The sequence below is a fragment of the Cyprinus carpio genome, chromosome B5 (genome assembly GCF_018340385.1).
Source record: "Cyprinus carpio isolate SPL01 chromosome B5, ASM1834038v1, whole genome shotgun sequence".
In the NCBI taxonomy this organism is placed as follows: domain Eukaryota; kingdom Metazoa; phylum Chordata; class Actinopteri; order Cypriniformes; family Cyprinidae; genus Cyprinus; species Cyprinus carpio.
The window spans coordinates 6,879,156-6,889,200 of NC_056601.1; positions in this window are offsets into that span (position 1 = coordinate 6,879,156).

Consider the following 10,045-nt stretch of genomic DNA (forward strand, 5'->3'; position numbering starts at 1 on the left):
TTATTATATTATATAAAAGAAAAAGGGATGATAATAATTTTCATTACATTTTAAATTATTAAAAACATATTGCTGACAATACAGGTAAAACCTAGTGGTTTGAAGGATAGTGGCAAAGATTTTTCAAGATTTCAAATTACTGCAATGTGATTTTTTGCTCTTGTTCTAAATATGGCTGACAAGATTTGTTTGGTATCAACTATTGTTATACCGAATGATATTTTAGTGGGTGTCTTGATAAAAATGTATGATAGTCATTATTCTTTGCTCAGGAAAAAATAAATAAATAAACAAACAAATAGGACACAGTCTTATGTTCAGAAAAAAAAGATGTATTAAACTTTTATTGTTTTTGATGCTTGACAACCCCTTTTTGTCTTTGACCCTTACAACTGTACATGGTGAGACCAATGCTGCAAATTATAAAATCATCATATATATGCTTTGTAAATGGCAAACAGTGATAGATGCAGTATGATTAATGAGAGACATTAATATGGATCCTTGAATGTGTCCTCCGACATTGATGTTTGACACAATTCTTCAGACTATGTAACACACTGTTATATTCCTTAGAATATAGACAATTCAGACTACTTGTTAATCAGGGTTGTTTACGCGGTTTTGTACATTATTGGCCCATTTTCTCCCATACATTCAAAAAATGATCATATTTATATTATTTGTTCTTCTCAGAATGTTATGATTTATGAGAAACAAGGCTGAAGGTATTGAAAATATATTGCTTGCTCAATAAAAAGTGTGTTTTTTCCCCCTCCAGAACTAATAAATATTAAACAGTCCAAATTCAAAACATATTTTCTGTCCTCTGGATTTGATTACTGAAGGCATTAGGGTTGTAGATATGTTCAGTAGAGTCACATTCATTTCATTTGGAATATGCTGTGTTTAAACATTGAGGTATCTAGCAAAGAGACTTTGTGTCTCAGAGTGCATTTATCACTCTATCTCAGCTGTAACAGTATCTGTACCAGATATTTCTCTGGAATGCCTTTATATTCCTTAAAGCCATTTCTTCTCCAAACAAGGACACAACATTTTTCTGCCTGCTCATTGTCAAGACCTCTTCATCAGGGTCATAAAAAAAAGATTCATTTTTCATCAAGAATAAGGCTCTTTTAGGAAATATCTATGCATGCTTTTTCCAAAAATATATTCCCTGTTCTGATTTATGCTGAATTGGTAACTTATAAGTAGTTTTACAAGGATTTATTTTTTAGAATAAATTTGATGACACCGAGATAAAACCGAAGTTTCATATCTAAAAATACAAACAGCCTTTCCAAATTTGAATTTAAGAGACAAGCTACATCATTCTATCTGATGTATAACTTTGGTAGGTAGTGTAAAAGGAATGTAGCATGTTTCCAAGGCCTTTTAATCTTCTGATTATATTTACAATAAGATCTGATCTCCATAAATGGAAGGATGTGGGTAAGAACAGAACTTAGAGATTTTAACAAGCAGCACAGGGAAGAAACAAAGCAAAGTAAAAAGGAAAAAGCGATATCATGCTTCTGATATCTGAAGATAAATAGCTCATCTTTGCATGAGTGATTATATAAGAGAAAGAAAGAAGCCAGAACTTTTCAGATTTCTCCAGATCCGTGTTTTATTATCCTACCATTTCAATACCAGCTGAAATTTCTTGATAAATATTTTGTTTCAATTACCAGCATGTCAAGCTGTTCCTAAGCAAGCAAACAATCATGTTGTCTTTCATTCTCTTCTAATTACTTTCACTTGAAAACACTTATATTGATATAAGCAAAGAAAATGGAATAACACATTTTTTTTTTCTTTTTCATCTCAACTCACTGGGTGACAGGTATATTTTTCTTGTGAAGCAATAATGAATATAATTTTGCCTCTTTAGAATTCCTTCATTTTATCATCAAGTGAGATGAATGTAACCATCTGAAGATTTATGAACTCCAGTACATGTTTAGACTGAAACAACAAGCAAAGGAACTTTCCTCACAGTTTTAAATGATATATTTGGCACAGGGTGTCCTAATGCTTCAAATGACACAATCAAGACAGTTTGATTGTATACAAGAAGAGGAAGATACAAGAAGGGGAAGAAAACAAACTGACAAATGTGTTTGTCTGTTTAGATAATGCTAAGAAAAAAAAGGGTATATCCTAAAATCAAAACCATTACAATACACAGGTTGGGATTTAAGGGAAAGAAAAGCCTTATTGATGAGTTTGAAATCCACCTTTAAATGACCCAAGGGCAGAGCCTATGTAGTCCTCTTAAAGACCCCTAAGCATAAAGCGAGGAGGACTGAATATAGAGTGGTAGTGAACAGCGGAGGGGGTAGATGTGAAACCAACTTAGACAAAGAGCCCATTTTTCCAGGGTCCAGACGACCCCCACTTTTGCCATTCAACATTCAAAATAAATAAATAGGAATGGAGAAAGAAACCACATACACCCCCTGAAAGACTCTAGGCTCGAATGAGTGACAGACAACTGAAAAGACAAATTGTTACATTGTCTTTGGCCATGGATGGCAGCAGGGTTGCTGCAAAAAGGCAATTATGGGTTGATATGAACAGTGAGATCAAAGGTCAAACTCTGTGCCTGACCCCAAATTTGAAGGGGGTCCTCAAACCGAGGCAGCATGTAACTGACCTCTTGTCTGCCTCTTCGTACTCTCTCCTTTTCTCTTTTTCTCTCTCTCCTTCTCTTTGTTTGGGTTTCCTTCGGTACCCCTTCCCTCAAAAAGCAGACTATCTTTCTCTTGCTATGTTGAGAAGTGCTGACAAGGCATTTGTCCTGTAATCACTCATCCATGTTTGATTTAATTGCTTTTCCAGTGCCTTGAAATGCTCTCCCTGGACTAAGCTCTCGGGGGCGAGAGAAATATTTGAAATCACTGCCAAACATTTTATATCCTAATGGTTTTAGGTTCCCTTGTAGCCTATAGATTTAGAGACCATGGTAAAGTGTAATCATTGGAACGCTCTTGACCAGACAGGTCCGATTAGAACCGCACTTAATGGCATCAAGTTGCCCATGGGCTGCCAAAACTCACATTATTTTGACAGTGAGTTGAGACGACAGGATGACCTACTGCGCACTGGTGGAGGCAGCACTCCCATGAAGCTCGTGGGCTGGAAAACCCTCCCTTTTCCTGTCACATCCAGCCTGTCTCCTTAAGCAAGAATCTGGAGCTGTTTTCTCTGGGAACTTTGCCACCAGGCAGGTGACCTCCCTCTTCCTGGCCTCTCCTTCACTCTTAGCAGCACCTGGACCTATCATTAATCATACGTGCACACTGGTATACCATACACGTAAGCCAGAAATCAGAAACATATATGAACAAATTGTTAAAGTTCGATCCACTATATTGCTAGCTTTTGTTTTGCACATTAGACATTGCATCCCCTACCCAGCTAACGACTTTATGTTCAAACTTTTACCGCGTTTCCTCCGAAATTACCCGGGACAATTGTACCAGGAACTTTTTCCCCAGGAACTATTTTCCCCCCAGACCTGTTGCTTTCTGTGTTTCCACCGCGGTCTAAAGTACCGTGAAGATTAGGCAAATAGTCTGGTGGCGTAGGTCTGCACGCGTTTCTCAATACAACAAAGTACTGTTCAGACTTAATGAGTTCGACTCGGGAATGTGATCTCCTGCGAACGGGACGACGCAAGTCCAGTAATTCTGCAAACAGCAACGTACTTGAACATCAGTCAGCTCGCCTTGGCTACTGCAATTTTCCTCACTGTATATTTACAATAAAACAAAATAGGATATCAAATACCACTGCCTCCTTTCGTTTTCATTTAAACAATAATAGTCACAGAAATGTACTTAGTTCAGGGAAATATGTATATATAACCATTACAATGAAACGAAATATTATATCAATTGCCTCTTTTTATTTTTATTTTAACATATAGATAAGTTGAATACAGACCAAACATTACCTGTTAGATTTACCCAAAACAAATTATATTTTATGTTTAACCACTAAAGAGACATCAGAGCCAGCGGCAAATGTCAGAAGGGCTAGCCGAGTTGAGACTGCTCTAGGTGGATACATGAGCACTGAGCTCCCGCTGATGGTGTGGAGCTGACAGTCTCCGAAATCGGTGAAACACATTTTTAAATAGGCGCTGTCTTTATAAATAAACCACAGATTTTAGTTTTAAACAACTACATTCTTGCCTGAAATACTTTTATATCTACATTTCATGCCACAATAAATGTAATATTTAGAAAATTATCTGAATAAATGGTGGTTGAAATCACAATGCTGTGTAAACTCAATCAACCAGCATGTTTAGCGCCCAAGTCCCGCCCCGAAAGTTCCGGACCTTTGAAAAAGTACTACCTTGCGAGCAGGAACTTTCTGAGGGTCATTTTTTTTTTTACCTGGAACTTTATTTAGATCCTGGTTCCTGCTGTAGAAACACACCGGGTACCAGCCCAAAGTTCCTAGTTCCTGGGTAAAGTTCCAGCGGTGGAAACGCGGCTATGTGTCCTGCACATTCGTGTTACCAACTAAAATGTTCTTTAAAGAAAAAACAAGTGGATATTTAATCATTGACTTTTAGAAGTTATGTTTTTACTACTATATGAGAATGCTAGGAAAACATTCTTAAAACAAATGTGTTAGCTTGATAGCCTTCTAGTTAAATCTATTGGCTCAATACGAAAAAAGAAATAACACAACAGTTTGCATCCATATTTAAGAGCATCATCTAACACCAACAAACTACATTGAGGATTTGATTATTTCAACATTTATACTCTTTATTCAGTCATATCCTCCTGATACCAGCTATGGAGTTTTGTCCTCTGTAGAGGATATAATTTTTTAGCGAGACATTACATGTCACAGTTTCAAGTCTGGATGTCCTGTATACAGAGCACATTCAGGGCTTTTCAGAGATAGCAAATGATTGGGTGTTTCACCATGACCACTCCCTCTCCTTGGTCTTTAAAAATGGCTGACATTAGTGATCAAGTGTAAGACCCTTATGGAAATATGATAATATTTTGTAATCATCAATCATTAATCAACATCTGTTATGTTATGGGGTTCAAATCAAAATATGACTTTCTGTTATGAAACAGGACATCCACTGTAGAGGACAACAGGACTTAAAACTTGTTTATTACACATTTTGGGAGGCACAACAAATGAATAGATAAAAAAATATATCAATATTTCTATGAAATATTAGATATTATTATGAAAATCTCGCTAGTTATTACTCCCATTATTGCACTTATTTGTTCATTCAATGTTGCCCCAAAAACACATTAATATGCAAATTAGATACGATATATAGATAAATTGTATATGGAAACACTCGTTTATGGCCATTTTACACACAATTTGCATAAAGAAAAATGTTTTTAAAAAATATCTTTCATAACATAGTTAAGAATCATCTTTATAAAAAGTTTGGTATAAAAAATTAAAATTGATTTGTGATTAAAACAAAAATCCCCCCGGTTTTGCCTTTTCATGGCTATTCATGTCTTTTTATTTTTTTAAAAACAGGACTTTTTAAAGTCCTGATGTCCTCTACAGAGGACATGGCATAACATATGAATAAAATATAGATTTTCATTTTTCATAATTTTTTCTTATGCTCTAAATAATGTAATGGCATGACAAAATATTAAATTCACAAAACTGTTTTTTTTCTTTTTTTACTACAGCTTATTTATTATTATTATTAAATCTCAATTAATGCATTACACAACAATAATCATGTCAGCAGAACTCATCAAAATAGTTGCAACTTAAAAGGTTTAATTAAATAAATAAATTTTAATTCACTTACAACCATGCATTTAAGTTTGGTAATAGGTCCCCTGAATTTATGCTTAGAGTGTTTTACTCTGACAATAATGAAAGTGTCTTGCAACTTTTAAGCATAATGTAATAATTAATTTAATTGTCTTTAACCTATTAAATTGATGTTTGTTCATTAAGTCATGGAGGTATTTAAAACAAAAATGGTCAAACTGACCGATAGTAATGTCTAAAGAACTTTACAATAACAAGAGTAATGTTTTCATTCTAAACTTTAGTGAATGTTTATCAAGCCTGATAATCTGAGAATATTCTTGTTGGGATATAGATATAATTTAATGTACAAAAACTATTGCACATATGCCAGAAAGTAAAGCCATGTTGCAGTAAACAGGGGAAGGACTTGTGGGTAAAATGTGGAGGTTCTGGAAGGACAGATTATTCAGTGGTTGGAATAACTAAATGCAACACACCATGCCTTCCTCGTTAAAATGCAATGAGTTCCTGATGAGACCACATTAAGGCTGCTTTGTGAAAAAAGAAATGCATAGAGCTGGACAGATTCCCATTTTGTTTACAAATGGTCACCAGTGAGGTGTTGCTTTCAGTGGCAATGACTTAACTCTTTGTTGTAAAGAACACAGTGCCAGTTACATTCCGTTCAGTTCATTGGACAATGAAGAACTGCCACACAAATAGCCTTATCTGCAATAATCAGCAGCCACTAAATTTGAGGGCCATTAAGGGTTATAATTGATTTAATTAAAGGCACTACTTTCACAGCAAATCTCAACTGATTAGAAAATAAATCTACTGAGCGCTTGTAGTTAGCAGGGGGAGATTTGTAGTAATTTACTTACTTGCTAATAGTCTCAGGCGACCAGTGATTCACAATTAAATGCGCTGAAATGACAGCTGATATGTCTGGCACTCATTTAAGCTAGCATTGCTGTGAAATGCTGTTTATGTGATGGTTTATATGTGTTGATGTTAAACAGGGTGTCCCAAGAGCCCTGTTTAGCCTCTATTCTGAGTAGCGTGCAAAAGAAAGATGAGAGCCCTGAGGCAAATGTCTCTGCTCATGCATGAAGTCACAGAGCCACTGCAACACATGTTTCTATGTCTGGTGAATGTCATGCATCAGCTGACCCTTTTTACTTAAGTCCTTCTTTGTGCAGGAGGTCTCACAGCCATGGGTGAAAAAGCTATTGTGGTTTTGATTTGTAAGCCTTATAATTATACTGTTCATTTATAGATCATAATGATTATTTAGGTTTTTTTTTTTTTTTTTTTTTTTTTACAGCCGACAGCACTGTATGAACATGTAATGGATCAAAACGGAGTTTTTGAAGGAAATTAAGAAAGACAAACTAATTGTGGAGGTCTATTTTTTTAATATGAATAACCACATAAACTCTTTTGAAAGTTTGTCCCATTAAAATCAAATTAAACAAAAAATCCCTCAGGAATATTGAAGCACTTATATGGAAGAAGAAAATAAAACAACAAACCAGCTGAATATGATTTACAGATGAAAATATGTTTCGGTGGTAAAATACAGAGGAGGAAAAAGTGTGTTCTTTGGTGGCATGAGGTTCCTGTAATTATAAACAGATGGATGTCAAAATGGCTCTGAGCTCCAGCATTCCCTCCCAGTCACAAACTCATTCCCCATATTTATTAAGATGTTCTGACATGGATTTGGTAAAGACTCAGTTTGCGGTGTTCCTCTTTGGAACAATATGAGTGCCTCCTGTGATCGAGAGATGTAGGCTAATAACTCAAAACTCAGATAAGTCCTTTATTTATGATAAGCTTAGCTATCCTGACTGGTTGGTTGAATTTTATTATTTGCATTTAACATTGTTTAAACCCCATTGTCTGTGACCCTTTTTTAACAATATACAACCCATTTACTGAAAACTGCTGTTTTAGAAATAAATATTCAAAATCATAATAAATGGATGGTAAGGCTTGCAAGTTGCTTAGAAGATAAAATGCAGTCATATTGTTTTGCTCCATTTGGCTTGTATTTGTAAAAAGTGGTTTATAATGCATGCTGTCATTGCATTATGATTATAAACAGACATAAAATTTAGAAAACGCCAACATCTAATCTGAGCTGATTTAATAAAACGCAAGCTGGGAATCATGCCTGTGAGGTTAGATATGATATCATTGCTGTGTAAAAAAAAAAAACGGGGTTGGTAGACTAGAGCAGTTATCAGTTGCAATGTTACTACCGTCATAGGACAGGCTCCTTAATGTACTTTCAGAGGCAAAGGGATTTTCTCTGCTTTCCTTGGCGTTGAGCTGTGAAAGAAAAGTAACAGCATGTTTGTTTTATTGCTCCTCACTTTTTCCTCTTTTCTCCTCAGTGCAAATCAATCTGTCATCCTTGCCGGCGGCTGGAGAGAACACTGCGAATGTCTGAGAGTCCATCTTTTACTTTTTGCCAAACTTTCTGAAGGACTGCGGTGCAGTGTGGTGAATATATTGTCTTTTTATCCCGAAAAGCCCTGGAGATGTTATGGTGGGCTACAGAAAAAGGATTCAATTGCTATGCCCAATTAAAAACGAATATTTTAAATGCTGTCTCCTGCAAAGATCAACTTAAAATACATCACCCAAAGCAGCTTGAGGGTCCGGAGACCTCTTCATAAGATTCATATGGCTTCACATGCAAGGGGTTTTTGAGCACTAACACTCAGCTGTCATAATTTCCTTTTCACTATGCAGTTACTTTTTCCTACTCCCACAAAGCTCCCACATAAACTAGTTGTTTGTTTGTAAATATAATGGTTGCTATGATCCACCTTGGCAATCAATGTGACAAAGAAAGAGTTGGCTATAATTAATTTGTAATTTGGGCCTAGTTTAAACCATAAAATTAAAGATTTACAGAGCAGCCAACCCCCAAAAGGCACAAGGATGACACTCTGCTTCAACTCATTTGACAAGCCTTAACAAAGACAAATTAAGCAACCGATTCAAGTCCAGCTGAGCCTTGAGAGACGAGCAATAAACCAGAATCCGTTTCTCTACGGTAAAGCTGACGGCTTTCTCCCTCCTGAGTGATTATGGACTGTGAACATGTTTTATAACTTGACATGTGACATATAAAAAATGAATCTCTCAGCTTGAATCAACAGGAGTGTAAGACCAGCTATTTCCTTTTCTCTCTCGCTCTCTTTCCTCAGCCCGACATGAAAGTTTAAGCTATCTGTAAATGTTAGTCATTGGCTTTGCAACACATGCAGACAAGCACTCACAGGTTGATGTAAAATGTGGAAATGTGGTATACAATCTTGTGAATTCCCCCAGGAGGTGTCAGGACAACATTATTTTAAATGAGGCGTTAGTCTTCAATTATATTAAAGTGGGATAAGCTGTGAGTAAATGAAATGGCATGCGTATTTTCACTTTATCAGAACACATGAGCTACTCTGGAATTCATGCGACACAGGTTTAATTAGTCCTGATGCGATTTGTTGAGTAACTTAATTAAGAATTCTTCCTTTTCACACATGGGTGTGGAACTCTACAAACGGAAGACAAAGACCTCCCATTATGCATTATCACATTCCTGCATTTAGCCATCTATTCTCCTTTAAATTAGGAAAGTTGCTGTGTTTAGGTGCTGGGGTAAGTATAAGATTAGACCTTTCGTGTACACGCATGCGCATTTTACTGATAATGATCTCTATTGTGGCTGAGGAAACCACTTTGCATAAGGTCCGATGGGCACTCAATACAACCACCACAGTTTTGCTTTGTTAGTTTAAATGTTATGTTAAGAGGCCTACTGTTAGGTCACTTTTCCACTCACAGCCATTCAATTAGCATTCATGCAGGCATCTCTCAGTGTGATATTAGCTTGATCAAGCCCTTTTCCCTCTATACCAGAGGCTATACAAACAGAAAAGGCATTCATTTATTCAGCTTAAGAGACTCCCTAAACTCCCAGGCCAGCCAACCCGCCGGCCAATAAATTCTCTTGGAAAGGTGCTGGCTGAAAAATGCTTCAGTCGAAAAGCTGTTGAGAGCTTCACGTTGATTCTTCCGATAAGGCAGCACTCCCTTTTCCTGACACTTTTGCTGTTTTAGCCCCATATCTTTCATATATGTTCACCCTCATGTAGCCCATGTCATGTTATTTAGTTTAGCACAGATGAAGTGCAATCTCAGCTGATATAAGTTTAACCAAATTCATTGAAACATATATTATTTCAGGCTA